The following is a 22,400-nucleotide window of genomic DNA, read 5'->3' as shown; positions in this document are numbered from 1 at the left end:
CAGCACATTTTTTGTGCTGAAATTGGTCGGTCGCCGCGGCCTATGGGACAGAGACCAGTGGCCGCGGCCACTAATGTCTCTGGTCGCGACCACAGGCCAAAACTGACCAATTTTTCAATTTTTTCAATCTTCGTTGAACGGCTCAAAAAACCCAAATAGCTCCCAAATCTCATTTTTAATTCCATATTAATCCAATTAAACATTGGTAACAGCTATGGGGGTTGGTGGAATTTGAAATTCAAAGGGTGTCTCTAAACTCTATAAATAGGAGCCTATAGCTCACTTGTAAGACACAACATTTCTATCAATTAGAGCACTTGGCTAGAAACACCTTGAGGCTTGATAATTCCAGAAAGATTTTCCAATATCTGTGAGAGATCCCTCAGTGCTTGAGTTAGGGGGAAATAAGCTTTTGGACAAAGGTTTCAAACCTTGTTCAAGTTGGTGATCCCCAACACTTTTCACTTTGGTTGTGTGAGTGAGAGTTTATTCTTGTTCTTATTTTTCTTCCATTTGCTTTTCTACTATTTCTTCTTGTTTTATTTACTTGTACCTTTTGTTTAAGAGTTGTAATCTTTTTATTTCCTTTTGTTCAAACACTTATAGTTTATTTATATCTTTTGTAATAGAGTTGTATTTTCTATTTCTATCATCTTACATCTCCTTCTCCTTTTATTTGTAATTTTCAGTTATAGAGTTGTAACTCTTTTAAATCAATCATTATTATTTGTAATATATTGCATAGAGTTGTAATTTCTTACTATTTCCATTGAGGCAAATTCATATTTTTCGAACAGTCTTAGCTCCGAGTACAGTAGAGGCACCTCTGCAAAAATAAATTATTAACGCTGGAATTAAGTTAGTAACAAGGAGGCCTAACAAATCTCACTCTACAATCCTCCCTATTAGAACAAATCAGAGAAGGTAGATGAAACCCTAATGAAGCAAAAGGCTTTGGTACAAAAGAGTGGTAGCGGTGACTTCGCTATGTCTAACGAAGGATTGCTGCGATATAAGGATATGATCTATGTACCTAACAGTGATGATATTAAGGAAAGTATTATGAAAGAGGCGCATACAACGCCCTATTCCTTACATCCATTTTTGACTAAGATGTACCAAGACCTTAAAGCATTGTATTGGTGGGATGGAATGAAGAAAGATGTTGTTGAGTTTGTTGCTAGATGTTTGACGTGCCAGCAAGTGAAAGCAGAACACCAAAGGACAGCAGGGCTACTTCAACCACTTTACGTTCCAGAATGGAAGTGGGAAGACATAACAATGGATTTTGTGGTAGGATTACCTAGGACCACAAAACAACATGATTCTGCTAGGGTGATAGTAGACACGCTCACTAAGTCCACCCATTTCCTGCCAGTTAAGACTACCTACTATGTGGACCAGTACGCAGAATTGTATGTTAGTGAGATAGTGAGACTTCACGGGGTACCAAAGTTGATTTTCTTTGACAAAGGGTCAGTGTTCACGTCAAACTTTTGGAAGGGATTGCAGAAACCTATGGGCACAAAGTTGAAGTTCAGTACCGCTTTTCATCCCAGACTGATGGGCAGTCTAAGGGGACTATTAAGATTCTAGAAGATATGTTGAGATGTTGTGCATTTGGACTTTTCAGAGTCTTGGAGCCAATACTTACCTCTGATGGAGTTCTCCTATAACAATAGTTATCATTCCACTATTGGGATGGCTCCCTATGAAATGTTTTATGGGCGCAGATGTAGATCTCCCTTGCACTGGGATGAGGTTGGGGAAAAGCATATTTTAGGCCCCGAGGCTATTAGAGAAGCCAGTGAGGCAATTGAGAAAATTCGCCAAATGATGCTTACAACTCAAAGTAGGCAAAAGAGCTACACAGACCTTAAGAGAAGGGACATCGAGTTTTCAGTTGGCGAGTTTGTGTTCTTGAAAGTCTCGCCAATGAAGGGTGTTATGCATTTTAGGAAGAAAGGGAAATTGAGCCTGAGATTTATAGGTCCATTTGAGATTTTGGACAGGGTTGGGCAAGTTGCGTACCGTTTAGCACTGCCCCCAGTACTAGCTGAAATGCAAAACGTTTTTCATATATCGATGTTGCATAAGTACGTGCTAGATTCCTCTCATGTTCTGAGTTATGAGTCGTTACAGCTAAAGCAGGACCTGAGTTACGATGAGCAGCCAGAGCGTATCATCGAAAAGGGAATCAAGGAACTGAGATCCAAAAGGATTCCATTAGTTAAGGTCATGTGGAAGAATAGCAAGGAAATAGAGGCAACATGGGAGCTGGAGGAAGACATGAGAGAAAGATACCCTGAGTTAAGGAGGGTATATTGTAGCGCACCACTTTTTTTAATTAATTTTGTGCTTTATTTTATTATTAATTATTAAGTGTTAGGAAATTATTATTTTTAATTGTTTGGTAGAAATTATGTGAATTTAATTTTTTAATTTTTTTTATTTAATTATTTTAATTTGTAAGTTCATGAGTTTTGGTTGTGTGCGCCAAGATGCATGGTTAGTAAAGATGCACTTGAGCACTTGCTTGTGTGCATGTGCATGGTTACATGGTGAGCATGCAATAGTTTTTCCTTTGAATTATTTCTTTTTCTTTTTATTTATTTTAGTAATTAAAATAAAAGAAAAAGGAATGAAATAGGGAGAGGGGCGTGTAGTGTGAACGGGCAAGGTTGGAAGAGTGCAAACCTTACTTTTTCTTCATTTTCCATCTTTTCTCAAATTTAAGATTTATAGAAAAAACAATATATTTTTTTTTAAAAAAAGGACTTTATTACATTAAGGAAAATGACAATAATTGTCTTTTTATTATTTGGGTAAGTAAATGATTAATTGATGGAGAGAATATGTGGTTTTGGCCGAGTATAGAAAGAGAGGGGGTGATGGGTTCGGTCAAGCATAATGTGAGTGTAACGGCTTAAATTCCCTAATGTGGCTTAATGTCTAGATTAGGGGGTCAGGAGGATCATAATTGATTTAATATGCAATTATGTGATTATCTGCATGATTATGTGAGTTATATTATTATATGATGATAATTACATGCATGTGGGCCCACTTCTTATTAGAAGAACATTTTCGTAATTTTGGCCATTGAGAGAATAATTGTATATTTATGTGCATGTATGTGATATATGGGTGAGACCACATTATTATGTGGATATGTTTGATCTATTCGGCATGAGGCAATCCTAGGAAGCAAGTTAGCGGTTTTGTCATAACGGGGTCAATTATTGGGATATTGGATAATGAGAATGATTATTTGATGATATATTGGGAGTTAGTGAGATCAGGAGGAAATTCTAGGAATTTTGACTATTTTACCCTCGGGAGCATTTTTGGGACCCCGAGCATTAGGATTTACTTGAGTTTACTTAAGCTTGAAGTAACTTGTCAGAAGGAAAATACATTCAAACACTTTTTTCTCTTTCTCCTGTTATCCCTTTTTATCGTTCGTCGCATTTTCGAAGGAAACTTGAGTTTTAGGATTCGGATTTAAGCGAGGATCGAGTTATAGCGATTCTAGGGAAGATTAGAAGCTTATTCATCGGAGGATTTAGCGAGAAACGACTCAATCAGAGGTAATCCAAGCTTTAAGTTTTGAGTTTTTGAGTTTCTAAGCTTTGAATTGAATTTTATGTGTTGATGAGTTTTTGAGTTCTTTGAGCCTCAGGTTTTGATGGTTTTGATCATTGGGATGTTTGGGAACTTTAATTTTGGGATTTGGATATGTTTGAATAGGTTTTTGGAGGATTTTAAAATGGGAAAATGAAGGTTTTTGGCTGAGTTCCAGGTGGGGTCGTGGCCCTGTTCTTGGGTGCCGCGGCCCAAGCTTAGTGAAGAAGAGAGGAGAGGTTGAACAGCGTTGGGGCCGCGGCGCCTAGGAGGCAGGCTACGGCGCGTGGTGCAGGAAATGTGTAGCTGGCGCCTCTGTTTGGAGGCGGGTCATGGCTCAGAGGTGTGGGGTCGCAGCACTTAAGGGCATTTTTGGCCAGAATTGTGTTTTAATCATGGGAACTCAAACCCAAGGCCTCGGGATCGTTCCTACTACCTGGTTTAGTAGGATTCGACGTCCCGGAGGCTAGGTCTTGGTCCGGGAACCTTTTATTACTTATTTTATTGATGGGATTTCATATTTGGTTATGATTAGGTGACTGCTAAGGGGCCTAAAGACCGATTTTTCTCAAGGGTCGTTCTTTTATTATATCACGCTTGAACCAGAGGTAAGAAAACTGCACCCAGTATGTGATATGCATGGTTATTGATGAGGCATGTTGAGTGCTCTATATATGGACATTGATTGCATAGTAAATGCATAGCAGCTTTGCTTATCTATGTATGGCACTGACTTATTAGTCAGGGAACGGCAATGGTGTTAGTACTGGTCGTGAAGTCTTGACATATCAGTCATGATCAACAGTAGTATTGAGCACTGGTCGTATGGTATTGGCTTACGAGTCAAGAACGACATTAATGTGTTTAACACAGGCCGAAATGATTAGATCTAATCAACATGAGCATTAAATGCTTGATCAACCCAAAGGTCAAAGAAAACTAAAGCGTTGGTCTAGTCTAAAGGCTAGTTACTTAGTGTCGGGGCCAAAAGGCTCAGGTGACTGAAACATCACATGGCTTAGGGTGCAGAGCCCCAAAGTGTGACTCATCAATCACCTATCAAGGGTGTGACTCATCAGTCACCTATCCAGAGTGTGACTCATTAGTCACCTATCCAGGGTGTGACTCATTAGTCACCTATCCAGGGTGTGACTCATTAGTCACCTATCTGATTAGGGCTGCAAGCCCCATAATGATTACATGATCATTTATTGATATTGTATACATGCAGTAATAAGTTTTCTTGTTGAGCCTTGACTCATGGGTGCTATGTGGTGCAGGTAAAGGGAAATAAAAGCTCACCCATCCTTGAGTGGAGAGCTTAGGTGGTGATGTGTACATATGTGGTCGCTTGACCACCACGGCCAAGGCGTTTCTCAGGGGAACTAGGGGTTAACCCTATTTTTGCCGCTTAGGTCGGCGGGTTGTAATTTTTATACTGTAATGACCATTTTGGATTGTAAATAACTTTGTAAACATTTTTATGGGCCCATGTACAGTTTAATGTTTTAAATAAAATATATCCATTCTTTTTGACCAAGATTTTCACCCTGGCCTATTAATAACACTTAGATGCACGTTTATAACATAATGACTTGTTTAGCAAGTTAAGCACTGTTTAAAGTCCACAGTAACAGTCTTGGAGTAACCAAGGCGTTACAGTGAGTGCATAGGGAGAGTTTCCATTTTGTGCACAAATCAATTAGGTCATAGATGGCAATCAAATGGATTGGGGAGAGGGAATTAAGAGAAGAATGAGGCTTAATTTTGGGCAAGTGATGCAAGGGTTCGGCTAGGTTAAGAAAGGGAAACAAGTGAGGTTTGGAGGCTCATTTGTTGTGGTGGCTGCCGAATCCTAGAGAGGGAAGGAGGAGAGAAGGGCTCGTGAGGCTAGGAGAAGAGGAAAAGAAGAAGGAAGAAGAAAGGGATTAGGGTTCGAAATCCCTAGGGTAAGTACTTGGTTCATGGTGATTTTGTTAGTCTCTACTTCTTCTTCTTGAATCTAAGAGCATGTTGTTTTTTTCTTCTTCTGTGGTGTATTCTAAAATCCTTGGGGTTTGATTATGCCTTGTTTAGACTTTGGATTTTAAGAGAGAACAAAATAAAATCCTAAGGATTCCATTTTCTCATGTTTAGATTGAATCAATAAATAACAAATTCTTTTTGTAGAAAAATTAAAATTTAAATGTAATATAATTTTTAAATTTTACAACAATTATAAATACATACAAAAAAATATTAAAAAAAGTCTTTTATCAAATTTGTGGAAAACACTTTCTTTCATTAAAAAATTGAACAGGGTCCAAACAAGGCATAGTGTTCCTTAGTGAAGAGGTGAAATGCATTAAAGAAATATCTTTACATTACATATTGGGAATAAAAATAGAAAAGGGAATCTAAATAAACAAAGATAATGTTGTATTGCCTTCACTTTGCTACCTTTTCTGCTTTGATTAGTAATTATTAATTAGAGAGATCCACAATTGATTTGGTTCCTTTCTATTTTCTAATTCAAAAAATATAAAGAAACAAAAAGTTTTAAAGGAGATGATATAATGGTTTGCCTTTGTTCTTATAAATATATTATATTTGTTGTTCTTTTCTCATATTTTCCCACGTAGTGTAAAAAGCAAAAAGGGACGAAAATAAGGCAAAAAAGAGCTCAATTAAAAAAGTTGTCAAGAAATGTGTGCTATAAATATATATATATATATATATATAATATTCATATAAAAATATATTGTTACACTATTTGGTGATGCTTTCGGTGAATTATTAGTGGTTAGAAATTTCATATTTGCATGTGGTTCGCAGCAGAAGACCATACCATACCACCAGCTAGTGTATTGAGCAGCTAAGCTGGCTAAGGCTAAGCCATCAAACTTGTTTACCCAAAATCTCCACAATTATAAAGCCGTTGAAATTGATCAAATAAACACAAAAAGAAAAAGAGATATTTTTTTCTTTAATATTGGCAACAAAACAAAATGTTGAATATGAAATGGAGTTGGTATTGCTAATAAATTATAGAAAGTAATAAACTTGTGAACAATTGGGAATTGCTTTGTTGATATATGTATTTCTTAAATATAAATGGGCAATGAAACAAGTATGACAGTGCTATATTGATACAAAAAATTTGTTACCTTTATATATATGGACTAATAATGGTTACATAAATTTTATGACATAGATCTTTATGTCATATATAACTATTATATAAAAACGCAATGATTGAAAAAAAAAATGAAAGCTCCTCTATATATAAATACAATAAAATTTTCATAAATTATTAACTACAATAGCACATAGGTGGAGGTATCTCCATTAACCAAATCTGTTCTCCATCAAAAAGAATTAAAAATTTGCTTAAGCTACATATTGCAACTTCATTGTACAAACACAACATAAACACAAGCCTATGTCAATGAATTGGTTAAAAAATAACTAATAATAAACCTTCATCTATTCATACTCATTTTTTTTTCTCTTATTTTACTCTCTTTCTGAGATATCGATTAATTTTTCACAACTTATTATGCTGAGGAATTAAATTATATTGTTGAGAAGTTACCCGTGCAAACTTTTTTAGGAAAAAAAACATGGATAGGGTTATCAATCATAATATTACTAATAATTTATAATATTTTAAACATTACCAATATATGGTGTGTTTGGCCAACATAACTAATGAGGATACTTACTATATATTTCCAACCTTATGTTTTAGGGGATAGGTTCTATGGACACATCTTTTAACACACATTTTTACACTAATTTTATAGCATTAGATGAAACTTGATATATTAATAACAATTAAAAATTACATTTATATATAGTTAAATAAAAAGTCTATAAATAGAATCTTTTGTTCTCGACGTTTTTCTAGAATTGATACACACTATTTAAGCTTTATGCTTCAATTGCATCAGACTAGATTTGGAAATCTAGAAATGAGGCATTGAGGTGTATATTCTTGCCCCTAATGCTATCTTCAGCAAGCCTTGAACTATGATTCGTTTCAATCTGAGCTTCTTTGTGGGAGAAGCTCAAGTTGCTCTTTTGGTCTTGACCAAGGCTGCCGAAGACAAATATTTATTTGTGGTGATTGTTGAAGGTGACTCTTATTACTCTATTATGTTAAAATATTTATTTATATGGTATATAAAATTAATTTGTTACAACTAGATTTAATATATCGAAGTCAATATTTTATTTATTGACAAATATTCTAATTAATGTTCACATTATTTGTTACTCAATTTTATTTGTTACCCGATTTTTCATATCTCAACTGATTGAGAGAATATCTTAATATATAGCAGAGACTCTGATGAAATGTCTCACTCTATAAATATAGAGTACCGGTCCTCAAACTCACAACTCATTATTCTGTCTTTCAGTAACTTCATCTAAAATAGTTAGTGAGAGCTTGGAAGCATGTGTACTCGTTCTAATTTCTCTTCTTTTCTTTTGTAGATCGAGATTATCAATAGCAACGGATAGAGGTACATATATTCGATCCTCTAAATTTTATAACGATCTGTATATTCCGCATTAGGATTGTTATGCATCTAGATTAATATTTAATCTAACATTTGGTATCAAGAGCCAGTTTTATCTCTGCCTTATTTTTTTTTATGTATATATACATATATATTTTTATGAATTATATATGTCTATGTATTCATAGATACACATATATGTATTCGTGTATGTTTATATTGCCGAATAATTAAAAAAATTTGTTTGGATTGTTTAACTGCATATTATTATTGGGAACGTTCTAGTATTTATATATATATATATTTATATATATATATATTTCACATTTCTGATCAATAAAACTTTAGAAACAGTGTTTGTATCAATATATATTAAAAAACGTATATATTATTTTTGGCCAATAGTGTAGTTCATATAGGTTTGCATATTTATTTTTCAATGTCATTAGAGATTCTTTTCCTCATGTTTTATTTAATTTTCTAATGATTTTAAGAATGAAAAACATATTATAGACCCTCAAAAACAAGCTTTGAAACCTTAAGAACTGGTTATGGCCAAAAAATTTATTTGATATTAAAGTTCGATTTTTAGTTGTTGTTTAATCAATCTAAAGTCATGGATCTCTTTATCTACTCATTTAAGTGTGTTCTGGGCTTTGAAATCTCGAAAATCGACGTCAAAATGGAATTTTCTAGTCGGTTCGGAAATCGGGTCGCGTGACCCGCTTTCAGAAAAACGGGTCAAAACGACCCAGGTGACTGAAGAGGACGACACAAAACGACGTGTCATTTTCCACTGAATAGCTGAAAACGACTTGTCATTTTCTCAACCGTACGACACAATATCAAGAAAACGACTCCTGATGCAGAATTTAAAAAAAATGAAGAAAAATTTATAAAAATTCTGAAAATTACTTTTTTAATTTATTTTTGGAATTCATTATTTTCTTGATTTTAATGCTTATTTAGACAATAAATTTTATTTTTTAATTTTTTGTCAATTTAATTAAAACATATAATTTTGGTAATTTGTATGTTATTTGGAAATTAATTAAAATGTGCAAATATTTGATTTTGGTGTATTTATTGTATGATATATTTGTTATTATTCATGCAACATTAAATAATTGTGTTATTTTAAATATGTAATTACATTTTATTTTACAATTAAGTTTGTGCAATTGTTTTATTAATTCACTAAATCAATAAATGACTTTATTGTCTTATTTAGCATGGATATTTTTTGGCATTAAGTGTGTAACGTCCCTAAGGTAGGGTACGTCTGCCACATACTCGTAATTCTAGGGTTTACGAGTATGTAAGGCACTTGACCAAAAGAATTAAATAAAATGATACGAAGAAATACAGAAAAATTTAAACTTTTATATAAACTTATTAGAAGAAATTATTACACGTATGAATACTTTAAATTTAAGGCAGCCATATGAAAACTCTAAAACCATTATTGCATTGCTACTGAGTCCGTGCTCCACAAGTTGCTCAACAGCTAAAGCCACACCTGGAAAAATGTTGGAAAATAACATAATGAGCTAACGCTCAGTAAGCAAATCTCATGCATACACATACACATGAATGTCGTGAGTTTGTAGTGCACATATACTAATATGCTGACTTATATACTTATGCATTTCATTTATTGCTCATGCACTTTCAAACTTTACTTTTATGCTCTTTCTTTTAGTTTCACATTTTTATGGGCCCAATATCACTTGTGCACACTGTTTGATTCAGCCAATGCCTGCAGGGCTTGTTACACATATCATATAGAATCCCATGGGTTCTCCTCCGGCTAGCCATCATCTCAGCTAGGCTCATCATAACACTCATTTCATCGTTGCCATAGCTGCCATACTTATTACACATATGGAGGAGAAAGACGGAAACATGGCAAACATATCTGAATGGTCAACTCTGACCTAGCCCACACTAGTGGGCAGCCACTATAAGTCTTATAGACTTCCGTCTTCTTTACTGAACTTACTTGATTGCTTCATCAAAACAGTGGCACCCTTTTTAAACATCTTATTATCACTTTGCTTAAGCCTTGTGTCATTAAAATGTTTAACTTTACATAAGACTTTTCAAGACATTTCATAACTTTTCTCATATTCATATGCATGGTCTTATATCACATAATAATGTATCACATAACTGTACATGCCATGCATACATGCTGATGCTGAAATGCCAATGTTCGTGTTCATGATTCATGTTGATGGTATTCAATCAAGGCATTGTATCACATCTCATATAACTCAAAACATCTTTAGTCATAATACATGAAGCTTTGGGTTGGTGGCGTTGTTATACCTTAACGTAGAGCTATGGCTCAGGTCTAAGGTTTCCAGCCTAAAAACTTAAACGCTTCATATATCATAACATATAACAAATCATGAACATAGAGTAATCCACATATCCATCAACATAAGAACACATACTTGCACATAATTCATATCATTCTTAACCAAGTAAGACATCTTTCACATATCACAGAATTCATCAATTACATATCACACAACACCCTTATGGTGTTCATATAACCATTTTTCACATACTTATCATATGCATCATCATCATACCATACTTAACTCATCAGATGTACACAATCAATGTAGTCATGCATCTTACACTTAAGCACAAAATGTGAGATTTACTTACCTTAGGTCCTTAGCTTATTTTAAAATTCCTCACCAAGAGTCAATCAATCAAATCCATACAAATCCTATTCAAGGCACATCATTTATTAAATTCTATCAAAATCATAAATATACACTATTGATAGTGTATATTAATAATACCAGAAACTATATAAATGATAATAATAAATTATTATCAACGTAATGCAAATAACTCTTCATATAAAACCATGCTTTAAACCTTGCTCATAAGATAATGTACCCTTATGATAATAATAATAATAATCCCAACAAAAATAATAATTATCGTCTATAATTAAACTTATTTCGATATTAATAACAAAATACTTCAATAGCAATACGTATATGGATGTATATATTCAAATAGTCATTTTATAAAAGAAATCATATTTTTAACATAAAGTTGTAATAATCAATATAATGATAATAATATAAATATAAATATTTATATTATTATTAATTAGTCATAATATCAATTCCAGTGATATAATAAATATACTTTCTCCAAACTTCACTGGTCTTACAAATATCAATAACTGTAAGAAACTAATATTTGATATTATTTTAATATTCAAATATTAATATACAATAATAATGGTTAGATAATAGGTTTACTATAAATCATACTTTTCATATATATATATATATATATATATATGAATCTGTATTCTTGATTTACTTAACAAAATAATAACAATAATAATTAAAATTACTTAATCATAATAATTTCCATATTAATATAAAATCAATTAAATATGTATTTTTATACTTTATTTAATATCTAATATTTTCTAGAAAATTAGACAGCACAACGGCTATAAAGTGGACAATTCCAAAATCAAAACCTGTATAAAAAATATATATAATCCCAGACAGCCAGTAAATTACAGAAAATATTCCACATATCAATAATATATAATTATATACTATAAATACACATAATAACAATTACTCTAATCAATCACAATTAAATCACAATATATAGGTTAAAGAAATTATACCAAAATGATCGGGTTCCACAATAAGTCAAACGATGATTTTCTGAGACTCAAAACGTACTTCGGAACCTCGAACACTAAGTTTCGACCGTCGATCTACGGTGGATCGCGGTGGCTCGTGGTGGGCCCACCACCCAACTATGGTAGATGTAGGAACAAGTTATTGGGTTTTGAAGCCCACAACACGAGGAGCACGATGGTGGTGACGGATCGGCAAACGGATGCCCGAGGTGGCCGAATCGCAACTTTGAAGTCGCGGGGTGGCCGAACTTAAATCGAGTGGTTGAGGCGTTTAATCGGCGAGTGAGCTCTAGATTCCCGCGTTGGTCGATAGTTCGGAGGCCTCTGAATCCAACGGTCCGGCGCGTGGCTAAAAATGGTGGCCGGAAAGTACTCCTGCGTCGTCGGCAACAGTAATACGCAGAGGAGAGAGAGAGAGAGAGAGAGAGAGAGAGAGAGAGAGTTTCTGAGGAGAGAGAGAGAGAGGGTTTCTGAGGAGAGAGAGAGAGGGGCTCGGGTAAAATGAAAGGCTGAAGCCTTTTATTTTATTTTATTTTATTTTATTTTTTTTATTTTTAAAAATTACACTTGGACCCAAAATACTAAAATTCTTTTCAAATAAGCCCTTTAGCCAAACTTTCTTAATTTTATAAAAATCCCCAATTAAAATTATTTGACATTTGGGTCCAATACTTGACTACTCAAGTTTCTCTTTCTTTAATCTCATTAAAAACATAAAATCATATTTTAAACACTATTTTTCCATTACTATTTCTTAAATTTGTAAAGTTGTACATTTTATGTATTAAAACTTTGATTTATAATAAATAAATGTATTATGAAAATGTTGGATATTACAATCCTTCCCCCGTTAAAATAATTTCGTCCTCGAAATTTCAAACTAAAATTTGATAATCGGAGACAATAACTACCATTACAAATAAACAGAACAACATTTCACAGCATAAGATTTTATACACAACACTTACTTTCACCCCGAAAACAAAACTTATTCCTGACTTCTTGTAATCCTTATCATATATAAAAAGGCGAGGATGTGTAAACACCTCACATGAGGACTACAATATAGATAGAAAGGAAATAAGCTATAACAATAGTATAAATTACAATGAATGTATACGAAAATACAAACGAACCCTCATCATCCATACTTTTGAACACAAACCACATAACGTAAGAAGAGAAAATGACCATCATCATGAAAACATCCTTGATCTTCATGTCTTACAGTCAATTTTTTTTTTTAAGCAGATGCAATTGACTGGTTATACCTTGATAATAGATGCTAAATTGAGCAACAAGTTTGTTCAATAGAAAGTTTTTCGGCATAAAAAAAAAAATTGGATAACTAGAAAACAATTATATAGCCGATGAAGATTATTCTTTAAAACCAAGTCTCTGTGAAACCCTTTCGTTGTCAAAACCGACTTCTTGCCCTGAATGAGAAATAGTGAGATAGGCCATTCATTAGGTACCAGTTCAGAAAAGCCTGACTCTCATTCTTTCTCTAAGAAAACATTTAAAAATCAAAATTGTTTCCAAATGTATAAAATAATAAAGGGCATATTGATACTATGCTAGAATGCAAATAACCGTGGCCACTCGGAAATTCACACACTTAGCTTAGTATCCCTTCATTGAATAAAACATGGGATAAGTCTTGACTGACCAATCCACCACTTCATCTACGAAAACGAATAATTCTCACATGTCTAATAAGTTAGACATGTCTCATTTCAACACCTATACCAATAATACTCAGTCATCACTTCACACAAGTAATACATTATCTTACTTTCGGGATAAAACAGCTAATATACTATAATTTAATCGCCGAAAGTAATTCACACTACATAGTAATTCAGTAAATAACATTTATCACCTCGATTCATTCAACAATTTACAAATTGTTTCCATGTTCAAATCAGGATCGCAAAATCAATAGAAGTGATTTCCATGTCGACAACATCTAATAAGTTTGACTTTCATCATCAGAGAGGATAGCGTAACACATTGAACAAGATAAAATCTGTGATATCTATCTTGAAAACAAACAAACTCAAGGATCCAATGACCCAACAGTTCAACACATTTTTCTATAAATAAAATTCATCACATACACACTAAAACACAATCAATCTCAAGCTTTTGAAAACCAAATCATTATTACTTCCGTCCATTACTCAAGCTAAGCAACCTATGGCATCCTCATCATCTCAGCTGAACTTAGACCTAACTTTAGCTTTACCTGAGCCAAATCTTCCCACTATCGAATCTTCACCACAAATTTCTGCACCCCTACCACAGCTAATGGTGTATCCTACGGTACACATCCCAGAACGAAATACTCAATTTCCCAGAGTTTGGCTTCCCAAATTTTATTCTGATACTGGCCTTGTCACGGTGGAGGATTCAGCTATGCTCGATAAAAAGGTGGCCATTAGTATAGGTCAAAGCATACTCACCCCTAAAGACCAAATAATTTTATCCCATAGGTCAGACCTACAAGCTGTAAAAGATTCCTTAGTTCTTACCACTCAGGCGGCAGCATCGGTCTCAAACCTAGGCCAACGGGTTCTTGCAAGAGAACAAGAGGTTGACCACTTGAAAAGGTATATAGAAACACAAAAACAAGAGATGATAACCATTAGAAATGCCAACAAGGCATTGACTCGAGAGAAGGAGAAGTTGGTTAAGGAGAATGGGACTTTAACTACACTTCTTGCTAACTACTCAGTCGATATGAAGGAAAAATTTCAGACACTGCAAACTACTGGGGAGACCCTTAGAGTTGAACAACAAAAGTTGATTGACGAGGTAGAACGTGTCCAAAACCCCAATCCTTAATGTATTATGTATTTTTTTTTTTTTTTTTTTTTCTATATATTACTACTGTTTCACTAAAGTCTCTTATTGTGTGTGCTCTCAGCAACAACCTAAAACTTTGCTCTCCAAAACACTAACCTGACATATTAACTCTTAACACACTAACTGGACTAATAGGTCACTTTCAAAGCTTGAGAATATCAATTAACAATCCAAACATCGACATCGATAAATCATCAATTATTTATCACATCAATAATAAAGGCATGCATTCAGATAAATAACAAACTTCAATTTCTCTACCGTGCATGAGAATATTCATTTAATCCAAACTCATACTTATATCATGGAAACTCAAACACACAATGAGTTTCTAATACAATTATACAACATCATTAACATACATTAACTAAAATATGGATAAATTATACTAACCATTAACGTGTGGCTTGTCTTGTGGCGGAACTCAGTAGCATTTCAGATCCCAAAATCTAATAACATAACGAGTATACGACATCTACAAACTCAAAGCTCTGATACCATTTGTAACGTCCCTAAGGTAGGGTACGTCTGCCACATACTCGTAATTCTAGGGTTTACGAGTATGTAAGGCACTTGACCAAAAGAATTAAATAAAATGATACGAAGAAATACAGAAAAATTTAAACTTTTATATAAACTTATTAGAAGAAATTATTACACGTATGAATACTTTAAATTTAAGGCAGCCATATGAAAACTCTAAAACCATTATTGCATTGCTACTGAGTCCGTGCTCCACAAGTTGCTCAACAGCTAAAGCCACACCTGGAAAAATGTTGGAAAATAACATAATGAGCTAACGCTCAGTAAGCAAATCTCATGCATACACATACACATGAATGTCGTGAGTTTGTAGTGCACATATACTAATATGCTGACTTATATACTTATGCATTTCATTTATTGCTCATGCACTTTCAAACTTTACTTTTATGCTCTTTCTTTTAGTTTCACATTTTTATGGGCCCAATATCACTTGTGCACACTGTTTGATTCAGCCAATGCCTGCAGGGCTTGTTACACATATCATATAGAATCCCATGGGTTCTCCTCCGGCTAGCCATCATCTCAGCTAGGCTCATCATAACACTCATTTCATCGTTGCCATAGCTGCCATACTTATTACACATATGGAGGAGAAAGACGGAAACATGGCAAACATATCTGAATGGTCAACTCTGACCTAGCCCACACTAGTGGGCAGCCACTATAAGTCTTATAGACTTCCGTCTTCTTTACTGAACTTACTTGATTGCTTCATCAAAACAGTGGCACCCTTTTTAAACATCTTATTATCACTTTGCTTAAGCCTTGTGTCATTAAAATGTTTAACTTTACATAAGACTTTTCAAGACATTTCATAACTTTTCTCATATTCATATGCATGGTCTTATATCACATAATAATGTATCACATAACTGTACATGCCATGCATACATGCTGATGCTGAAATGCCAATGTTCGTGTTCATGATTCATGTTGATGGTATTCAATCAAGGCATTGTATCACATCTCATATAACTCAAAACATCTTTAGTCATAATACATGAAGCTTTGGGTTGGTGGCGTTGTTATACCTTAACGTAGAGCTATGGCTCAGGTCTAAGGTTTCCAGCCTAAAAACTTAAACGCTTCATATATCATAACATATAACAAATCATGAACATAGAGTAATCCACATATCCATCAACATAAGAACACATACTTGCACATAATTCATATCATTCTTAACCAAGTAAGACATCTTTCACATATCACAGAATTCATCAATTACATATCACACAACACCCTTATGGTGTTCATATAACCATTTTTCACATACTTATCATATGCATCATCATCATACCATACTTAACTCATCAGATGTACACAATCAATGTAGTCATGCATCTTACACTTAAGCACAAAATGTGAGATTTACTTACCTTAGGTCCTTAGCTTATTTTAAAATTCCTCACCAAGAGTCAATCAATCAAATCCATACAAATCCTATTCAAGGCACATCATTTATTAAATTCTATCAAAATCATAAATATACACTATTGATAGTGTATATTAATAATACCAGAAACTATATAAATGATAATAATAAATTATTATCAACGTAATGCAAATAACTCTTCATATAAAACCATGCTTTAAACCTTGCTCATAAGATAATGTACCCTTATGATAATAATAATAATAATCCCAACAAAAATAATAATTATCGTCTATAATTAAACTTATTTCGATATTAATAACAAAATACTTCAATAGCAATACGTATATGGATGTATATATTCAAATAGTCATTTTATAAAAGAAATCATATTTTTAACATAAAGTTGTAATAATCAATATAATGATAATAATATAAATATAAATATTTATATTATTATTAATTAGTCATAATATCAATTCCAGTGATATAATAAATATACTTTCTCCAAACTTCACTGGTCTTACAAATATCAATAACTGTAAGAAACTAATATTTGATATTATTTTAATATTCAAATATTAATATACAATAATAATGGTTAGATAATAGGTTTACTATAAATCATACTTTTCATATATATATATATATATATATATGAATCTGTATTCTTGATTTACTTAACAAAATAATAACAATAATAATTAAAATTACTTAATCATAATAATTTCCATATTAATATAAAATCAATTAAATATGTATTTTTATACTTTATTTAATATCTAATATTTTCTAGAAAATTAGACAGCACAACGGCTATAAAGTGGACAATTCCAAAATCAAAACCTGTATAAAAAATATATATAATCCCAGACAGCCAGTAAATTACAGAAAATATTCCACATATCAATAATATATAATTATATACTATAAATACACATAATAACAATTACTCTAATCAATCACAATTAAATCACAATATATAGGTTAAAGAAATTATACCAAAATGATCGGGTTCCACAATAAGTCAAACGATGATTTTCTGAGACTCAAAACGTACTTCGGAACCTCGAACACTAAGTTTCGACCGTCGATCTACGGTGGATCGCGGTGGCTCGTGGTGGGCCCACCACCCAACTATGGTAGATGTAGGAACAAGTTATTGGGTTTTGAAGCCCACAACACGAGGAGCACGATGGTGGTGACGGATCGGCAAACGGATGCCCGAGGTGGCCGAATCGCAACTTTGAAGTCGCGGGGTGGCCGAACTTAAATCGAGTGGTTGAGGCGTTTAATCGGCGAGTGAGCTCTAGATTCCCGCGTTGGTCGATAGTTCGGAGGCCTCTGAATCCAACGGTCCGGCGCGTGGCTAAAAATGGTGGCCGGAAAGTACTCCTGCGTCGTCGGCAACAGTAATACGCAGAGGAGAGAGAGAGAGAGAGAGAGAGAGAGAGAGAGAGAGTTTCTGAGGAGAGAGAGAGAGAGGGTTTCTGAGGAGAGAGAGAGAGGGGCTCGGGTAAAATGAAAGGCTGAAGCCTTTTATTTTATTTTATTTTATTTTATTTTTTTTATTTTTAAAAATTACACTTGGACCCAAAATACTAAAATTCTTTTCAAATAAGCCCTTTAGCCAAACTTTCTTAATTTTATAAAAATCCCCAATTAAAATTATTTGACATTTGGGTCCAATACTTGACTACTCAAGTTTCTCTTTCTTTAATCTCATTAAAAACATAAAATCATATTTTAAACACTATTTTTCCATTACTATTTCTTAAATTTGTAAAGTTGTACATTTTATGTATTAAAACTTTGATTTATAATAAATAAATGTATTATGAAAATGTTGGATATTACAAAGTGTATATATGGAATTATTGTATTTATTTTCCTGCATATAAATAATTATGCTAATTTGTATGATTATTTTGCTATTATTCTGCAAAATTTATTTTTAGTATAATTATATTTAATGTTATATGTATGACTTTATAATTTTAAATACGTTATATATTCCATTATTGTGTTAGATATATTTAGATTATATTCAAATATTAAGTTAGGTTGAATAATATTTAGCACATTAATATTCATAAAATATTTAGGGTGAATAAAATTATGAATAATACATAAAAAAAAATTGTGGTTGACATAAGAACGCATGAAACTGAGACAAATGCTCAATCTAGAACGATTTTTAATGATCTTCGGACGACCACACTAGGAGCACAACTCTCTGTGATTGCCTATTATGTTATAACGAAATTGTTCTTAGGTCTTCATAGTGCCTAAAACATAATGTCTAGTGAACCATATAATTTTAAATAATTAGGGAGTAGTCACAACATCTTTAATTATATAAAATTATATATTAATATGAAAGGATCACATAATGGATATAAATTGTGATTGATTATATAGATATAATAATTTTACCCCACAGGGATTTTATTATATTTATATAATTAATTATGATAATATATTACTTAATTTTCTTAATTTACCCACAGCAATTATGATAATTAATTTAATAGTTTTATCATAAAGTTTAATTTAGATAGAAGTATCAAACCTTAATTTATCCCAAATAATTTGTTTAAATAATCTATCATCATGTACATCCAACTTTATTAAAATAAAAATTCAGCCCACGGGCAATTTTTGTTTAATAAAATTCCATCATTCAGCATATTATACATTGGTAAAACATGACTTCATTAAGCCTCAATCTTTAAAAAATCTAAGTTTGTAATCTCATTCATGCAGCTTCTTCATCCTCCTCTAGTTTCGCTGAAATCCTTACCGAAATTCCTGAGCTTAGGGGTGACAATTTCAAAATCTAGAAGGAACGAGTTCTTCTTCACTTAGGCTGCGCCGACATGGACTACGCAATAAGGAAGGACGAACATGCTGCAATCACTGCGACTAGAACTACTGTTGAGATCGCTCTATATGAAAAATGGGAGTGATCCATTCGCCCCAGCATCATGTTCATCATGTCCAAGATCCCTCTGGGAATGCGTGGATCGGTGGAGCAACATGAGAAAGTCAAAGACTTTATCAAACTGATCGATGAGCAGATCAACACATCAGACAAACCACTTTACAACAATCTCATCCACCAGTTCTCATCCACAAAGCTCACTGGTATCAAAGGAGTTAGAGAACATATCTCAAAGATGAGGGACATTTCTGCTCAACTAAAAAAGCTCAATGTAGTCATTCCTGAAACCTTCCCGGTCCACTACATCCTTAACAATCTTCCACCTCAATACGGGCCTTTCAAAATTTCCTACAACACACATAAGGACAAATGGAGTATCAATGAACTGATAACCATGTGTGCTCAAGAAGAAGCAATGCTCCTACAGAAACAAGGTGAAAGTGCTCACATGGCCACCCAAGGAAAGAAACTCAAACCATCCAAGAAGGACAAGGGGAAAAATAAAGTGCCTCCCCAAGGAAAAATAAAGAAGGATTCCATCAAGTGTTTCTTCTGCAAAAAGAAGGGACATGCGAAAAAGGAATGTGCCAAGTTCAAGAAATGGATGGACGACAAAGGCATTCCAATTTCATTCGTATGTTATGAATCTAATATGGCTAATGATAATATTAACATAGTGGATTGATTCTGGATCAACAATTCACATTTCAAATTTCTTGCAGGGTTTACAAAACCTAAGGAAGTCAGTGGGAAGTGAGCAAAGCATCTTACCCGGAAATAAGATGGGCTCACATGTGTACATGCCATTTAGTTTTAAGTAGCAGTTTTATTTTAAAATTAGAAAAGACCTTTTATGTACCAAGTTTCTCTAGAAACTTGATTTCCGTTTCAAGACTTGTTCCTTTTGGTTTTTCCTATACATTTTCAAGACAAATCTTTTAATTTATATAATAAATCTGAATGTGTTGGAAATTGTATTTTGTCTGATGGTCTTTACTACCTTAATTTACAAAACAATACCGCTTATAATACTGTGCACGTTCACGCTGGCAATAAAAGATGTGTTATGAATGAGAATTCCTCTACATTATGGCACCGGAGATTGGGACATATCTCCATTGATAGAATTAGAAGGTTAGTGAAAGATGGGGTACTCAGTACCTTAGATTTTACTGATTTTGATACTTGTGTGGATTGCATTAAGGGAAAGCATACCTCCAAGTCCAAGAAAAGTGGTGTCCATAGGAGTTATGACCTATTAGAAATCATACATAGTGATATATGTAGTCCAGACATGGACTCATATGGTTAGAAATATTTCATCTCTTTCATGGATGATTACTCACGCTACATATATATCTACTTACTTCATAACAAAAGCGAAGCGATAGATGTCTTTAAGATATTTAAAGTTGAAGTAGAGAAACAATGCAACAAGCAAATTAAGATAGTGAGATCAGATAGAGATAGAGAATATTATGGTAGATACACTGAAAATGGACAAGCACCTGGCCCTTTTGCAAAGTTTCTTCAAGAAAATGGGAATGTTGCCCAATATACCATGCCTAGTACACTTGAGCAAAATGGTGTTGCAGAAAGGAGAAACCGAACATTGATGGACATGGTGCGCAGTATGCTTAGCAACAACCCTAATCTTCCTAAATCCTTGTGGACTGAAGCTCTAAAGACATCCGTGTACTTATTAAACCAAGTTCCAACCAAGGCAGTCTCAAAAACTCCTTTTGAATTATGGAAAGATTGGAAACCGAGTTTGCAACATGTACGCATTTGGGGATGTCAATCTGAAGTTAGGGTATACAATCCACAAGAAAAGAAACTGGACCCAAGGACTATAAGTAGATACTTTATTAGATATGTTGTACGGTCTAAAGGTTACAAGTTGTATTGTCCATCTCATAGTACTAAAATTGTGGAATCAAAGAATACAAAATTTATTGAAAATGTCTTGATTAGTGAGAGTGATCAATCCAGGGACTTAGGTTCTGAGAAATATCTTTCAGAACCCTCCACCTCAAGAGCAAGATTAATTGTGGTTGACAACACCCTTGAAGTCCAAACTCAAAACTTTTGTCACATATTTAATCTAACACATTATTGTTATTGGAGCCTTAAAAAGGCAGTTCCAGTAATAAAAGATTGATCATAACTCTATTCTTGAGTCTAACATATTATGGGTAATTTTGTTTGTTGCTCCTTTTGTCACATATTTCTAGAAGTTGTACTCACAGCTAATGTTCATACTATTTGTATTTGTGATTTAAATGAATGGTTCCTCTCATTTGGTGGTTTTTCTTTTTGCTTTTTTTTTTCTTGTGAATGAATGACATTTGTAAAAAGAAAAAAAAATATTCGGACCAGTCAAACATTCTAATATTACTCTCCTGTAATATATTATTTTTCTGATTTACTTTACGAGAATCATCAAGCCACAATACCACAATTGAATTCATATAATAACAATATATATTTACGGTGAAAAGGTATACAAAATGTTGTATTTAAATATTCAAGTTATTTTTTTTATTACAAAAGTATCAAAGTTCAACTTTTACTTAAGTTATACAAAATATTGTACTTAAGTATCCAACTTTTACTTTAATTTAAGATGTTAACTTTGTCATTAGATAGTAACAGCGAGTATTAACTATGCAAGTAAACGTTGAACTTAGGTATTTTTGCCCAAAAAAATAAATTTGGGTACTTAAGTGAAAATTCATATAACTTCGATACTTTAGCAACAAATATCATTTTTTTTATTAACTTTTATTATAAACTTATAAATTCACAACCTCAAATGAAATAACAAATCATTAAGATAAA

At 33.1% G+C, this 22,400-nt stretch overlaps 2 long non-coding RNA genes across 2 annotated transcripts; both read right to left on the bottom strand.

Moving 5' to 3' along the window:
- Positions 1-9,388: 9,388 nt before the first annotated feature.
- On the bottom strand, positions 9,389-13,833 carry LOC133819353 (uncharacterized). Its single transcript, XR_009886321.1, has 3 exons — positions 11,809-13,833; positions 10,809-10,872; positions 9,389-9,648 (listed from the first exon to the last, which is right to left on the bottom strand). It is a non-coding gene; the product is annotated as an uncharacterized LOC133819353 (long non-coding RNA).
- A 40-nt stretch (positions 13,834-13,873) lies between these two features.
- On the bottom strand, positions 13,874-18,447 carry LOC133819352 (uncharacterized). Its single transcript, XR_009886320.1, has 3 exons — positions 17,618-18,447; positions 16,620-16,683; positions 13,874-15,459 (listed from the first exon to the last, which is right to left on the bottom strand). It is a non-coding gene; the product is annotated as an uncharacterized LOC133819352 (long non-coding RNA).
- Positions 18,448-22,400: the final 3,953 nt, after the last annotated feature.

Source organism: Humulus lupulus, chromosome 2 (genome assembly GCF_963169125.1).
Source record: "Humulus lupulus chromosome 2, drHumLupu1.1, whole genome shotgun sequence".
Lineage (NCBI taxonomy): Eukaryota > Viridiplantae > Streptophyta > Magnoliopsida > Rosales > Cannabaceae > Humulus > Humulus lupulus.
This window is presented reverse-complemented; position numbering and strand designations above follow the sequence as displayed.